A 17924-nucleotide genomic window follows, 5' to 3' on the forward strand; every position below is an offset into this window, starting at 1 on the left:
GGATTCAAAATCTAGTTTCATATATTACACTTTATTTTTAATATGTTTCTATAGTTTTCTAAAATAAACTATGTTCGCAAATCTAAAACCTTTGTGTTTAAAATTTATATTTTTTTTACTAACCATCCCGTCGCAATTTTAATTGTGATTCTTTAATGTTCATAACATTATTTATTTTTAACATTGATATTGCGCACTCAGAAGACATGATATTAAATATAAATTAGTATTTAATAAATCTAAAATTAAAATTTAGCCATGGAAAATAGTATCATTATTGTAAATTGTTTTCTATAGTTAATATTTAGGTAAGAGGTTAAGATTTAAAACTACTTAAACATTTCTTCTCTCTTATTTCTATTCATAGCTTCTTTGGTGAGAAACCCTACCTTATCATAGCTTGAAAAAACAACTTAAACTAACTCAATAACATGTTTTACTTATATATAATCATTTTCTTACACCACAACTTCATACAAAAAGAAAACAAATACTATAAAATCTTCTTCTCCTTTTCTTCCATCTATCTTATATTGATTTTGGCTTAAGAATAAGAATTATTTGCTATGGCCTTTCCTAAACCTCAATACTTGTTTTCGGGTCTTTTGATTTTATTTTTTCTTTCAAAATTTAGTTTTGCAAAGCAATCAAGAATAAATGGTTTGAAATTGAATGTTATTGATAGATGTTGGCGAAAAAATCCTGAATGGAAGAGACACCAATATCAATTAGCCACATGTTCTGTAGGTTATGCTGGCAAGATGATAAACAATGTTGGTAATGACCTCATTCATTATAAAGTTAGTGACCCTAGTGATGATCCTATAAATCCCAAGCCCAACACCTTGAGGTATGGAACTTCTATTATCCAAGGTAAAGTGTGGATCACATTCCAAAGGGACATGCAAATTATACTAGAGAAACCCCTTCTCATCAGTAGTTTTACCACCATCGATGGTCGAGGTGTTAATGTCCACATCGCTAATAATGCATGCTTAATGATTTTTAAGGTAATTAATACTTGCTACTAATTAAGCCTGTGAAGATAATAAACATTAGGAAATTATGTTCATGATTTATTAATATGTATGCAACTTTTCTTATTTGATTATAGGCCACCAACATAATTATCCATGGCATTCGAGTTCACCATTGCAAACCTCAAGCCCCTGGGATTGTGATGGGCCTGAAGGAAAGGTTATTCCTTTAGGTCAAGTAGACGGAGACGCAATAAGATTAGTTACTGCTTCAAAAATTTGGATTGACCATAATACACTTTATGATTGTCAAGATGGTTTGCTTGATGTAACACGGGGTTCTACTGATGTGACTATCTCCAATAATTGGTTCAAAAATCAAGATAAGGTTATGCTTCTTGGACATGATGATGGATTTGTGAGAGATAAGAATATGAAGGTTACAGTGGTGTACAATCATTTTGAACCTAATTGCAATCAACGTATGCCAAGGTGAATAAGCATTATTTAAAAATACGCAAAGTAATAAACAATTCTATTTGCTCTTATTAAAAAACAATTAACCTTCCAGGATTCGTCATGGATATGCACACGTAGCCAATAATTTTTATCAAGGATGGCTTCAATATGCCATTGGTGGAAGCATGGAACCTAGTCTCAAAAGTGAAGCTAACCTCTTTGTAGCACCAACAATAGGAAATAAGGAGGTAATAAATTTTAAAACTTTTGTTTGAAGTATTTGTTATCTAACTTATTACCAAATTATTTGTTATATATATATATATATATATATATATATATATAATACTGAGATTTTATTAATGTTAATTATTTATTATGTGTAGGTGACATGGAGAAAAAGTAGTGATAAAAGTGGAGGTACATGGAACTTTCACTCGATAAGGGATATTTTTGAAAATGGAGCTTCCTTCAATACAACAAAAGGAGGAGATTTGAAAAAACCAAATTATACTAAAGAACAAAAGTTTAAAGTTCTTGATGCGAAATTCGTGAAATTGTTGACACGTTCATCTGGTGCTTTACGATATAATAAAAATGATGTATAGAAGAAATTATTTTTCAATTTCGAAAAATTTGATGCAAGTTTTTTCCTTTAGTATTATATTAACAACATTAAATAGGTGTATTATGTGTCAATTTTAGTTTTTTCTTTTAATTATTTTTAATTTAAATTTTCTTACGTATCAAGCTAATGTCATGTCATGTGATAGTAATAATGTGACAATAACAGTATTATGTGTCATTCTTATGTCATGTGTCATTGTCTTAATCTTAAATTGATTTATATATTTTTATTTTGTCTCAATTAAATTCTATTTTTTTTTAAACTGAAACAATTTCGTCTCTTCTAGAATTTGAAACCACTAGTAGGATAAAGGGAAATGGCATCGGTTAATTTCGCTTATAGGCACCGATTCTGCAACCGAGGCATATAAAGGTGAGGTAAAAAAGTTAAGTTTAATGCCTCGGTTATGAACTGAGTCAAAAAGAGATCGGTTTTTGTCTCGGTCCTCTTTTGAACCGATACCGTATCTTAGAAAATTTTAATAAAAAAAAAAAATCAAAAAACTGCTGAACCTGCTGGGTCCTTTTCCTCAAACCTGTTCAGAAAATCACTCCAGGATTCATTAGAGAGTATCAAAGTTCAAATACATACATTACAAAGCATATAACAAAAGCCAGTGGGATGAAAGAATCAATGTTCTACATTATAGAGCATATAACAAATGAAAAAAAAAATCAGAAAATAGAATCGAAGAAAAATCAAAGAAACCATACTTCAGATACATTACAAAGCTGGAAAAAAAATCAAAGAAACAATAAATCAGAACATCAGAAAATCATACTTCATATACATTACAGAGTTGGAAAAAAAATCAAAGAAACCACTGGCACCCGACGACAAGCGGCAAGTGGCTCCCGACGGCAAGCGGCAAGCGGGTGCTAGGCCAGCGACTCCACCACTGGCACGGGCTGCACACGAACAGCACCATCTGAGAAACAAAAAGAAAAGGGAGAGAAAGGGTATCGCGATCTGGATCTGGATCTGGATCTGGATCTGGATCTGGATCTGGATCTGGAATACGCACTCGAAGCCGTCGCACACGACGAGGTGGTGGTGGCTCCCAATGGCGGCGAGGCGAAAGGTGGCGTGGAGAAGGAAGAAGAAAGCTATCGATGCGTGGTCGCGACCTCCATGGAGTCTGGACGAGAACGAAGGCGCTGTGGTGGCGGCTTGCGGGTTTGCGCGTGGTGGCCGGCGGCGTGGTTGAACGGCAGTGTTTGCGGCGACCGTAATGGCTGGTGATGGTGACGGTCTGATGATGGGGTTTGGTGGAGAGAAGAAATCGTGACGGAGGGAGGGAGGCAAAGATGAGAGCGAGAGATGAGAGCGCGAGAGATGAGTGTGAGAGTGCGAGAGTCTGCGAGAGTGTGCGAGAGAGGGTTTTGGTTTTAACCTAGGGTATATGCCTGAGTTATATTTAAAACCGGTGCCTAAACCCTTTAAGTGCATCAGTTACACAGTGAACCGGTGTCTAAACCATTTAAAATTTATATTATATGCCTCGGTTGACCTTCTACTCGAGATAGTAACATCTATAGACATCGGTTCAAATATAACCGAGGCATATAACTACTCAATATTTACCGAAATGCCACCATACTTTTATACGCCTCGGTTTCAGTAGAATCGAGGCATATATAGCGCGTTAAAAGACCCTTTTTTTACTAGTGAACAAAAGTTAAATGGTGTATCAATGTTATACTAATATTTTTATTAAAACTGATAGTTTTCTTTAAATTTTTTAACAAGGTTTAATTTATTTACATTTATATTTTATATTGAACTTTATTTAAAATTTGTTTCCAATTTTTAAATTTATTTGTTTTAAGTGGTTGTAAAATTGTTTAAAATTATTTTAAAATTAATAAAATTTTTATTTATAAGTCAACTCAAAGATTTGAATAGAAATTATTGAATTTGTTACATTTTAAAAATATACATCTATTTAAAATAATAAGAAAAGTTAATAAAATTTTTTATTTTATGAGATGCAATTGATAAACAAATTTAACATTTTGTTAGTTGAAATTAATTTTGAATTTTTTCAATAAATATTACTTTCTTTCAACAACTTTAAAATAATTTTAAATAAAATTTAATATAAGATACAAATATAAATTAACTTAATCTTTGTTAAAATTATTTATAAAAATATCAATTTTAATAAAAAATATTTATTTAAAAATTAAATTTGGTTTCAATTTAAACTATAATGAAATTATTTAATTAAAAAAATTAATTTTGAATTTTTTCAATAAATATTACTTTCTTTCAACAACTTTAAAATAATTTTAAATAAAATTTAATATAAGATACAAATATAAATTAACTTAATCTTTGTTAAAATTATTTATAAAAATATCAATTTTAATAAAAGATATTTATTTAAAAATTAAATTTGGTTTCAATTTAAACTATAATGAAATTATTTAATTAAAATACGAAATAAACGCAATCAAAATTAACATGATAGTGATGTTTGGAACCATTATGGTCACATCACACTGTATTATTATGTAACACAATGTTAGTTTGATACGTGATAAAGTTTTATTTTAAAAAATAAAAAAATAAAAACAAAAATAATTAAAAATATATTAATATAATCATTAATATTATTGTAATTATGATGAATGCGCCCTTTAAATCAATAAAAGAAATAAAGAGGTATATTATAAACTGCAGAATATTAATTGCTAGATGTTATAGCTCGTAAATATTTTTTAATGTTTGTATTAATTTTATACTAACAAAGTGTGTATAATATTAACTCCATGGATTAAATACATTATCTTTTATATATATATATATATATATATATATATATATATATATATATATATATATATATATAATGCATCAAATTATATATTACATTTAATAAATATTATTGAAATTTTGATGAATGCTCCCATTCAATAAATATAAATATATTTATTCATTGTAAACAGTAGAATATTAATTGTTAAGGACAACACATATCTCATAAATATTGTTTAATGTTTATATTAATTTTATAGTAATGAAGCGCGTTTAATATTTACTCCATGGGTTGGATGCACTGTCCCATGAAGAAGCGCGTTTTATAAATCTTATCGCATTATAATCAATTAAGGTATTTATGCAATCGATTAAGTTTTTTTCTTTTCTATTTTAACATATTATTTTAAAAATGTAATTGATTATTTAATCATACTACTCAATTATAAATTTATTTGACCGTTGTGATAGTTTAAGCTATTAAAATGAAATGGGTTTAAACAAAATAAATTGATTTAACCAATTATACAATGGATTAATCATGTACTTAAGCAAATTTTCAATCTAATTTTCATTTTAAATAGATATATCACAGATGAAACATATAATGGCATAGCTATCTGTTTTAATCGATTATACAACTTACATAATCAATTATTACAGAGTAATTTTCGCTTCTTAAGCATACAATGATATCTGGTGAAATATCATTATTGACCATCTCTTTCATTATCAGGTGATATCGGAGAGTCTTCTAAACGACTTGTTATTGTTCAACATGTCGACTAAGAGCATTATTGACCATCTCTTTCATATGCATAAATTGATCCATTTCAAAGATCTGTACAAAAGTGTTAGAACTTGACAGCTGCTAATTTTCACAAGTAGTTAAGGTAGAGGAAATTTCTTTACCATGAAATGTCCAAACCTTGCAATTTGGCATGAACCCTTTTTAGTATAGGTGAACTTTTATCACTTCATCTTTCAAAATTCTTTTACATTCGCACTTGATGCATGAGCATCTAATCCCTCTATCAAGAGCATAATATTTATATTGTCGAGTCGTCTGAACAAATTTTTCAACTCTTTCGATAAAAGTTTTCTTAAAACCTCTCCTACTGCTATAATAACAGTCTTATATCCATCCACGGTAGTTGAGAACTTCGATCATATTCTGTGACAAACTAAAGGATGAAAATTTTAAATTACAAAAAGGTGATTAGAGGTTCATCTAGAAAATGAGTTGTACAACTCCTAATGAGTTTTACAATTACTTTCAAGAATGTTTAAATACTATATTATCAAAGAATATATAAAAAAAGACACCATTATAAGACTAGGTTATGTTTTAGTTTAATTTCATTAGGATTATCAAGTTACAGTTGCCTTGGCCTAGTTAACTTCTTCTTACTAGAAACTTCTTATAATACTCCAAATAAAGACAAAGTCCTTAACTCTTAAGTGGTGAATCAAAGTTCCAACAACATGGTACTTGTTAAGATTTATAGGAATAATACATCAGAGAAGCTTTGAACTATATTTTTCAAAGGACAATTGATATAGTGGTCCCATAACATAATTGATTTACCTTTCTAACTTTCCCTTAAATTGAACTAATTTTTTACTGCTATAGAGCCCCTTACTAGTTGTTGTAATCTAACCTCAAACTTTCACCAAATTCACGGTGCACCCTTAAAATAGTGTACCTAACTCTATCTCACTCATAGTTCCTCCTTTAGGCAACACTTTTACACCCCGAGAGCTACACAAACCTATTATAGACTCTGGACTAGGTCCTACATGAAACCAAAGATTCTGCACTAAAACCCTTCCCATTACATGACTCCAATTACCCACCAACTAGTAATAAGACACACTTAGCTCACCTCTACCACACAGGGTTAGTGAATTTCTTACACTGTATCCAAAATTCGCCCTAATACCACCCACTCCAATGGTTAAAACACGCCTCTTAACGCTCTAAACTTAGGAAATTAAGGTCAACACACATCAACGTAATTATTCTCATTATCAGGCTTAGTGAAAATACTCCAACTATAATAAAACTCAATACAATTATACCTCAACCCAAAAACCCTTTCCATTACAAGACAACAAGCAATAGTTAAACCAAGTTTTGATGCATCTTGCTTTAACCTCAATTCTTTAATTAGCAAAAGTAATCTAAGAATTAAGAAATACATCACATTCGATTCATATTTGATTGCAAAATACTACAAGTAAATAACACTAACGTCCTACTTTACACAAAAGAATATGGCTTAATTTTGATGCATGACAACCACAAAACCTCCACCAAAATCGTATAAGCCTAGCATTGCACAAACCCTCGCCCTCGCTCTACGTACTAGGGAGCTGCACGTCACGACAATGGCCTCCTCATGCCAACATCCACGAACCACGAACCCTCGTACAAGAACACCTAACACAAGAGACACCCAATTATCTCACGACAACGCCCTCCGATGGTGGCATCAACAAATTAGGCCTCCGCCGACGAACGAACAATGACACATACAAATTGGATGGTTGGACCACAACGGCAAAAGTAAGGACAAATGACAAGAGCACGGAGCAAAGGGGAAGAATTCACTGAACTGGAATTTGGGGTAGGGAATACCCAAATTTTGAACTCATTTGAACAAGGAACTTATTGATAGCCTTAGATTTGCCAATAAATAAAACGACATGGTTAGTCTGTAATTCCATCAGTAATTCAAACTTATCAGTGGATCTTGGCCAGTCAGTGTTAAATAATATTTTTGTAGTGTAATTTTTTATGTAAGCTGGTTTTGCGTAACAATTGAAAATAACCTCTAAATGGGTTAATTATTCTTGATGAAAGAGAAAATTTTATTTCTAAGAAGAGGATGAATTAGTTTAAACTACAAGAAAACTTCATTCTAATAGACTAAAAAAAGTTAATACTAAAACATCCAAAACAAAGTTTTCTAAAAAGTAATAATAAGTTTTAAAAGTTATGAACAATTTAGTTAATGATAAATATTATAACATAATAAAGAATTTGATTATTGAGTTTTAGTTTTTATTCATTTATTTTTTTTTCATCTATGTATTTTGTTAACGTTTTCGTAATGGGTATTTTTTTTTATTTATATAGGTAATGTATTTTTGTCATAAATTTGGTGTGATTCGTCATGTTTTTATAATTTGTTTGATAAATTTATGTCGTAGTAATGATGCCTAGCATTAATTTAATGGGGAATATATGAAAAAGTTTATAAAAACCCAATTAAAAATACCTAAATGTATAAAAGACATGAAACTTAAATTAATATATATGTTACATGTATAAGGTAAGAGCTCTGTATGGTTATTCGAAAAATTAAATATATTTTCTTTCGAATATATATATATATATATATATATATATATATTAATATAACAATAAGTATATAGATAAATACATGCATAAATAGATAGACATATAGAACCAAAAGAGTATTTGTGAATGTTATCAGTAAGTTTTACTATATTATAATTGCATATAATAGATTAAATTAATGCATATATTAATATATTACGCAAGTAATTGAATGCGTAATTATGGATATTGACGTTACATATAGGTTAAGATATTAATGCATCTTTTGATTTCGTGCAATATATTTAATGATACCACTTAAATAATACAATGCATACATTAATATATTACATTAATACAGTATTTAATAGTTAAATATGCGTATCACTTAATTTTATTTTTATTTTAAATCTATTTATATAATCAGTTCAAAAGGAAAACTACAAACACATTAGTTAAAGTTAATCCTCTTTCTGAACCTCTCATCTCCTCTTCTGCATCTATATAAAGTGGATATTGGAAGAGTTTTCTCAACCAAGTAATCGAAATTTCATCAGTGACAAAGCCAATATTTCCAGGTATCCCTTAATATTTAGAGTTCGGGCAAATATCAGTACCATGGGCAATAATGATGAAGACGATGAAAACACAAACATATACTTCTTTCTAGGAGTTATAAAATCAAATTAAGGAGGTACCAAAGGTATTATATAGTCTTTTGATTAATAAGACTCATAGCTTACATATATCTTTTTCACTCTTTGTTCATTAGTTTATTTTTTGTTATTAAACTAAAAAACATTTCGTTTGAAGAAAATTGCTGTTTTTTGTGATACATATATTGAATACTATTTTACAGTTTGTTTTTTAAAACACGATTTCTATAAATGATGATTGTTATCATAAAGGATTTGTATAAATGATGCTGGCTTTGTTTGTAGGAACGACCAAAAATGACAAGATTTCTGAGGCTTGTCGGTTGGTTCGGAGCTCTCGATGGTCTGAAGAAAGTCTCAGTGGGCTCAAAGAAACTGGGTGCCAGTTTCTATATGCTTAAGGAGAACCTCTGCTGCCATTTGCTTAAAGAATGTGCTATTTTATCTTTAGGATGAAATGCCAATTAAATAGGACATGGCCGAGAGCTCCTGAAAAGCATTAAAGGAGAATAAGAGAAACATTTAATGATAATTTGTAAATATACGTGTCATCAAACAATACTTCAACAAGTTTGATGTGATGGGAAGGATTAAAGGGGAATAAGAGAAACATTTATTGATAATTTATAAATATACGCGTGATTTTAACTTTTCAATGTAATACCAGATTTGATTGTAATTATAATGTAATTAAAAAGAAGAAAAAGTCTAAGTGTGATTTGAGTTATGAATGTAATTTTAATTGTTATTGTTTTTGTTTGTATCCCATTACTTTCACTCTCTAAGAAAAACTCTCTCTCCCTTTTATAATGTGAAGATGTAAAATTAACAAAGTCCACGCCCTTGTATATATAGAATTCTTAGAAATAGATTCCACATTTTTGCGTCGATCATAATTGGAAAATTAATGTTGTCGGTCAAACAGACACAAAAATGATATAAAAGTAAATCTAAATATTAGAGTCGGTGGTAGGAACTCAAAATCTTTATAAAAATAAAAAAGTAAAGTCAAAATATTAAGCGTCGGTTATTACGACTCAAACTTAAATACTAAATTTAGATTTTATATTATACTATTGAGCAATTAACAATTGAGGGACACGGTAGGTCGTGATGGGGTAAAGGTTTTGAGTAGCTTGAAAAAACCGACCATCTTTTACTTTATTAATACGCGTATATGAAACTGTTCAATTCTTATAAAATTTCTTATACATGATATATTATTGTTACCAAGTGTTTTTGTATATAATTGTGTAGGATGAACAAACACACATGTTGTCGCTTTCTTAACCTTTTGATTTTTAAATCTCTTACTTCAAATTCTTTCCGTCCGAGCTGAGTGGGAGGATATCCGCAAAAGACACTCCAACATTTAAGTAAGTGATTTTACGTGATAATAGTGATAATATTCAATAGAGAGTAAATACTCATAATTAGTTCAACATGTTTACCTTTGCGGCTTAGCTTTTTGTTTATAAGTTATTTTATGGACCCTAAAGTGAAATAGATCCAATAAAACGAATTAACCTTTAAATTCGGTCTGTTACTCATAAATAGCTTTCTTAATCTGCAAATAGTTATCAATATATTTGATCATTATTATTCTGTTATTAATTTATTGTTGGGTGTTGCTCCCTCCACCACCACACCTTTCTCCCTCCACCTCCCCTTTACTATTTTGCCCCTCAATAAAATTTTACTTTTAAGGTTATTATTTTTAATTTTACTCATTCATAACCTATTTCACTAATAACCTATGTATTCCCTTGCATGAGTAAAATATTTTTCTTTCATTTTAACATTATATTTATTCCTCTCTCTGGTGTGAGACAAGTTGCAAAGGTTGGTGGTGGTGGAAAGAATTATCAAGCAATCTTCCTCTTGTGGTGGTATAGTGTTGCTCTCGTAGTGTAGTGTGTGGAGTGGTGCAGTACGTGAAGTGGTGCAGTGCGTGTGTAGTGCTTCCTCTAGGTGTGTACTCCAATAAACCTTCACTACAAAAAAAAGGGGCATTACCGAAGGCCAGAAGCCCTCGGAAACAGCCCAAAACCGTCGGTAAAAGATAATTACCGAAGGCTTATCGACGGCCAAAGAGCCCTCGGTAAATCCCTTGTCGCTAACATTTACCGAGGGCTTTTGCCCTTCGGTAATTACCGAGGGCCAAAAGCCTTCGGTAATTTCCGAAGGACGAATTTTCTGCTGTCCAGTAACCAATTATGGTGTAGAAAGCCACGAAGGTCGCAACCCTAACTCAAGGAGTGAGTTTCGACATAAGGGAGGGAGGTTGTTCTACTTTTGGGAAATTTGAAGAAGAAATGCTCAACTTTTGAAGTTAAAGCATCGAAGATATTACCGAAGAGCAAAAAGCCTTCGTAATTTAATTTTACCAATACATTACCGAAGGCCTGAAGGCCGTCGGTAATTAACCTTCGGTAATACGCGTTTTTATTGTAGTGCTTCACACAAAATCCTAAAATAAAAACGAAACCTTTACCGGATGACATCCTTCAACGGATGTAAACATCCGTTTAAGGTAAAACGGATGTCGACATCCATTTTACCTTAAACGGATGTTGACATCCAGGAAATCCACCGACATCCTCTTGTATGTTATGAACATCCGTATGCTCCTCCTCATCATCTTTTTATAGGGGCCTCAAATGCATTCTCCTTACCATGAGTCTCATACGCCTCATATGTTTGTTCCTCAACAACTCGCTCCTCAGCTATGGGGTTGGATAGGAGCTGCACGACTTCTACGAGCAGAAACGGTAGGTCTTCTCTAAGCTTCACCCTGCGACGAACTCTCTCCTCAAGAACTCTCACCTCGAGAACTAAAAGATGCACCACGTGTAATTGCTATTTCTAACAATAATTTGTTTGTTTAATTTCAAAAATTAAGAAAATTACTGTTTTAAATATCATTAATAAACTATAAAAAATGCAATTCCAAATAAATTAAACTAATAATAATTAATTTATTAACTACAACAAAAATTAAATAAAAGAAACAATTAGCTAATTAATTAAAAATATATATTTAAATACATTTCCATTTAATTATTATTAAATTAATTATTATTATTACAAATACAAATTTACTATAAATAAATTAAATACAAATACAAATTTACTAATAATAAATACAATTAAATTAATAATATTTATTTCAAGAAATAAAAATAATTTAAATATATAAAAGTTTACTTATCTAATTCAAACTTAATCAATTCATTTAGAAACTACAAATAGAAAAATTTAGAAAATATTCAAATAATAAAAATAATTATATATATATATATATATATATATATATATATATCAAATATTACTGTTTAAAAAAAAATTAACAAAAAATATATGAAATATATATTTCAAATATAATAATTCTAAAAACAATTAAAATATTAAAGAAAAAAAAATATAGCATCTGAGAGCCAAAACGGATATGGGATATCCGATTGGCCTTCAACGGATATCTCTCATCCGTCGACGGAAGTCGGACATCCGTCGAAGGCCAAACGGATGTCCCACATCCGTTTTGGCCTTTCGTGGGCACTATTCAGACCAACAATCTCGACGCGACAACCACTCAAGCACATATAGCACAACACGTAAACAATAATAAACCCTAAATTATACTACAAAAATGGTGAACGGAGAACCAACCTGGACGCCGCAGATCCACGCTCCTCCACGCCAGATGAATGGCCTCCTCCGCACCAATGGCTGCTCCACACCAAACGATCCTCCACGCTAAGGAAAATGAAGAAGAAAGAAATGTAGGAAGAGAAGTGAAACGAAGAAGAGGGTTGCAGTAAAACGGAAGACGGAAGACAAATTGTTCAACGGAAATGGAAGATGGAAAGATAAGGTGGAGGGAGTAAAGTAGGAAAATTAGGTTTGAAATAAATTAAAATATTAAAATAGTAAAAGTAAAAATATTTAATTTGAGGATATAATTGGAATTAAAAAAAATTGGGGAGGTGGAAGGAGAAAGGTGTGGTGGTGGAGGGAGCAACACTCTTTATTGTTTATTTGCCAAAACCATTGGTCCAATAACAATATCCTGATCATTGGCCCAATTATGGCCCGACATTTAATCTACTTGATTGTTGACTGAATGAATAGACCGAATAATTACAAATGTTAACCGTTCGTTCTATCCTATATACCATACATATGTCCCCCAAGTCCGAGTTAACCATTCAGCCTAAGCCAAGGTTAACTATAGGACTTATAATAGGCATAAATATTTAGGCTTAATACTGTAACCGCTCTTACCATAAGAAGAGAATTGTGCACTGATGGACAATATTTTGAGAAGGATGGTGCTGGTAAGAAGTATAAGAAAGCTATTACTCCTTCTCGTTTGCTCCCTGGTGGTATATGGAGCTTTGCCTTCTGCTTAGGCATAAGATAGACTTTAACCTGGCCGAAGACGAGAAAAATGTAATTGAACATATATTTGATCACCAACTGGCCCACTCAACTCTTGAGTTATCTTGTCGAGCGGCACTGGCGAATTGGAATAATGTGAAAAAACACAAAAAAGAATCTGCCCAAGTATTGGTTGATGCCAACGCATAGTAGGAGGTGCAAACAAGGTTATTCGTTAACTTAAAGGTCAGAACGAGAAACTTGCAAAAACAAAAGAGGACCTTAAGAAGCTAGACAAAGAGCACACTATAATCATTATGACTCTGAAGAGCAACTGAGCTGATGCCCTATAGTAAAAACCTTGGCACAACTTTTCGTAATATCCGAGTTGAAAAGGATGCCCTGGCTGCAACAATGCCAGCCTAAGATCTACAAATTGCTGAAATGAACAAGCTTATTTATGAAGACCATAGCCTCGGTTTTGAAGAACAGAGCGTAATTGAAATATTTGTTACTTACCTACTACTCAGTTTAGACTAGGGGTTCATTAAGAACATTTCCTAGGCTCAGTGGACGAGAGTGAGAGTTCGTTGAGACCGTTCCTCGCCTCTCGATTTGGACTAGGAGTTCATTGAGAACGTTCACTAGCAGACAAGATTGACAACTCATTAAGAACTTTTATCACCTATCGGTTTGGACAAGGAATTCATTGAGAACGTTCCCTAGTGGACGAGAGTGACAGTTCATTGAGAACTTTTATCACCTCTCGGTTTGGACTAGGAGTTCATTGAGAATGTTCCCTAGTGGACGAGAGGGACAGTTCATTGAGAACTTTTATCACCTCTCAGTTTGGACTGTGAGTTCATTGAGAATGTTCCCTAGTGGACGAGAGTGACATTTCATTGAAAACTTTTATCACTTCTCGATTTGGACTACGATTTCATTGAGAACGTTTCCTAGTAGACGAGAGTGACAATTCATTGAGAACTTTTATCACCTCTTAGTTTGGACTAGGAGTTCATTGAGGACGTTCCCTAGTGGACGAGAGTGATAGTTCATTGAGAACTTTTATCACCTCTCGGTTTGGACTAGGAGTTCATTGAGAATGTTCCTTAGTGGACGACAGTGACAGTTCATTGAGAATTTTTATCACCTCTCGGTTTGGACTAGGAGTTCATTGAGAATGTTACCTAGTGGGCGAGAGTGACAGTTCATTGAGAAATTTGGTCACCTCTCAGTTTGGACTAAGGGTTCATTGAGAACGTTCCCTAGTGGACGAGAGTGACAATTCATTGAGAACTTTTATCACCTCTCAGTTTGGACTAGGAGTTCATTGAGAATGTTCCCTAGTGAACGAGACTGACAATTCATTGAGAACTTTTATTACCTCTCGGATTCAACTTGGAGTTCATTGAGAATGTTCCCTAGTGGACGAGAGTGACAGTTCATTGAGAACTTTTATCACCTCTCAGTTTGGACTAGGGGTTCATTGAGAACGTTCCTTAGTGGACGAGAGTGACAATTCTATGAGAACTTTTATCACCTCTCGGTTTGAACTAGGAGTTCATTGAGAATGTTCTCCACTGAGTGGTAGGATCCAGTTGGGCGAGTGGTTTAAATGCAGGGTTTTGTCATCAGCATTGTAGAAAAAATATCAATTCGAATTTGAACTTGTCAGAAAAAGTTTGGGATTCACACTAACGCATTTATAAGGTTAGAGAATTATTATGAAAAAGAATTAGGATACAAGGTCTGACAACCAAGCAAGGGAGACCGTTTGGTCGAAGAGACTCGAGTAAGAGTTTAGAGAGTGAGTACTTAGAATTTGTTCATCCTTCTTACCTTACCAGCTTCTATTTATAAGTTATTTCATGGATCTTAAACTAGCATAGGTCCAAAAACGAACTTACCTTTAAATTCGGTCTGTTACTCATAAACAACTTCCTTAGTCTGCAATTAGTTATCAATATCTTTGATTATTATCATTTTGTTATTAATTTATTGTTTATTTGCTCAAATCATTGGTCCAATAACAATATCCTATGCGCTGACTCAATTATGGCGCAATATAAATAACTTAAGCGCTTACCCAACATTTAATCTGTTTTATTGTTGACCCAAGAAATAGACCGAACAATTACAAATGCTAACCATTCTTTCTATCCTATACACCATACACCAAATTTTTTGTGCAATAAAATTTTGTAGCTGAAGTCCCTATAGTCAAAAGAACAACAACTAAGAAAATTTATGAAGTCAGAGAAAACAACAAATTCTCAACATATTTAACAAGATCAATTATGGCCAACAATATTAAACACTGATGCTTAAGAAAAATAAGTAATTTTCTCGCCAAGCAAAGGAGAGACAAGGAAGCAAGTAGGAATGCATATGTTTTCAACATTTGCCACATGGAACACAAGGCCACCTTTGGAAGCTGCTCTTGCACATTGCATTTAGATTCCTGCATGTTTCTAATATGTAGCTTATGTAGCTTTCCTTGCATGCTTCCAAGCTCATCTTCTCCTATAAAAGAGAGCTTCATCATTTGTAAATTCAACTTGAATTGATATAGTGAATTGTTGTTGAATTGTTTCCAACTACTTCTTCTTCAAGTTCTCGGTCTTGTGCCACTTTAGCACACTCATTCTCTAGCTTCCTTCCCTCTTAGAAGGCTTTCTGAGTTAGAACCACTGCATACACACTTCCAAAACCGCACCAAACATTTTTATTATCTTATTACATAAGTTAGTAATGCTTGTACATACACTAGTAAAATAAAGGGATTAGAAAGCGCCGTATAGGCTTCGATTTTACAGAAACCGAAGTGTATAGATCTATATGTCTCGGCTGCCCCGACACCGATGCCTAAAGCCCGCAACTGCCTCGGTTCTAAGCTAAACCGAGACATAAAACTCTGCTCCATACCTGCTCCGCCTACCCAGATGGGATTGCTCTAACTGCTAGCTGTTCTGATGTACAGCTACTGCTTCGGTTGTACTCAGAACCGAAGCATAAAAGGTCTGCAATTCGTATTTCCACACTGACCGAGGTGATGATGCAGCTTTTTTTATTTTTGTCGATTCTTTGCTCCTCGGTTACATTGCTGACCGAGGTAGTAATGTTTGTTTACGCCTCGGGTGTTGGAAGACCGAGGTAGTAACGTTTGTTTACGCCTCGGGTGTTGAAAGACCGAGGCAGTAAGCTGTTTAAATCGTCCGCAAAACAGAACCACTCTTCTCTCATGTTCATCTTCTTCTCAGCGCGAAACAGAACCACTCTCTTGTTCATCTTCTTCACCACCGCCAAGTGCTTTGAACGAAAACCTAGCTTCACCAGCGCGAAACAGAACCACTCTCCAAGTGCGAAACAGAACCTCGCTCTCGCCTCCCCTCGGTCTCGCCTCCCTTCCCTCGGTCTCGCCTCCCTTCGCTGTCGCCTCCCTTCCCTCGCTGTCGCCTCCCTCGCTGTCGCCTCCCTCGCTCTCGCCTCCCCTCGCTTTCGCCTCCCTCGCTCCTGCCTCCCCTCGCTCTCGCCTCCCTCCCCTCGGTCTCGCCTCCCCTTGCGCTCGCCTCCCCTCGGTCTCGCCTCCCTCGCTCTCGCCTCCCCTTGCTCTCGCTTCTCCTCGCTCTCGCCTCCGTCGCTCTCTCGTTGGCTCACTCTCTCGCTCCGTCGCTCTGTCGGTCTCGCTCTCTCGCTCTGTCGCTCTCCGCCGCTTCGGGTAGCTGCTTCAGGTTTCAGGCAGCTGTGATCGTCGTCGGAGAGCTTTTGACCGTAGCTGCTTCGGGTTTCAGTAGAGTTTTTCATTTGGTTTGTGAGATTTTGTTTTGATTTGTTGAATTGAATATGAGAATAACATCTTCCCTCTTGTTTTGATTTTGTTTTGATTTGTTGAACAACTATATTGTAAGAGTGATGCATGTAATTTTCCCCAAATTTTACCTCATTTTACTCTTATCTGAGAACAACATCTTCCCTCTTGTTTTGACCGAAGCTTTGGAATCAAAAGAAAAAAAGATTGGTTTGTTTATGTGTTTATCTGAGAACAACATCTTCCTGCTTCGGGTTTACTTGCTTTCTTTTTACTAAAAAAATTGTTTGTTTGGGAGCTTGACCAGAGGCATAAGACCGCAAAAAAAAAGACCCTACTGCCTCGGTTCAGTCTTCAACGGAGGCAGTAGAGGGAGAGAAACAATTTCGGTTCTAATAACCGAGGCCTAATCGTACCATTTTATGCCTCGTTTCAAAACCGAGGCATAAAGTCTATCACTTTTTACTTCGCCTGAATATGCCTCAGTTCAGGAACCGGTGCCTATCAGCGAAAATAACCGCTGTCGTTTCCCCGATCTGTACTAGTGATATAATCGTGTGCGTGTGTTTCATGACATAATACTCACACTAATAGCTCTCCAATTAACATCAACATATCAAATCAAATACAAATAATTATAATATGTTTTATATTACAACTTAAACTATAGTGAGGCATATAAATTAATTTAGCTGCAATTATTTGCATCTTTTTCCTAGATACAAATGGAACATCCCACAACCTTGAACGAGTTTCCAAAAACATACAAAAAAATTAGATATTCATTAAATCATATTGATCACATTGGAAGGAAAGAAACTACAATAAAACATTTACGCATTTGATATATTTTTGATGGACAATTTATTAGCTTTCTTATACAAGAAACACAAGAGAACTATAAAAG

General features: G+C 33.5%; 1 pseudogene; it reads left to right on the top strand.

The window, feature by feature from the left end:
* The first annotated feature begins 593 nt into the window (after positions 1-593).
* On the top strand, positions 594-3306 carry LOC124835226 (putative pectate lyase 4; annotated as a pseudogene).
* Positions 3307-17924: the final 14618 nt, after the last annotated feature.

This window comes from Vigna umbellata, chromosome 4, assembly GCF_029865625.1.
Source record: "Vigna umbellata cultivar VRB3 chromosome 4, Vumbellata_1.0, whole genome shotgun sequence".
Classification (NCBI taxonomy): Eukaryota; Viridiplantae; Streptophyta; class Magnoliopsida; order Fabales; family Fabaceae; genus Vigna; species Vigna umbellata.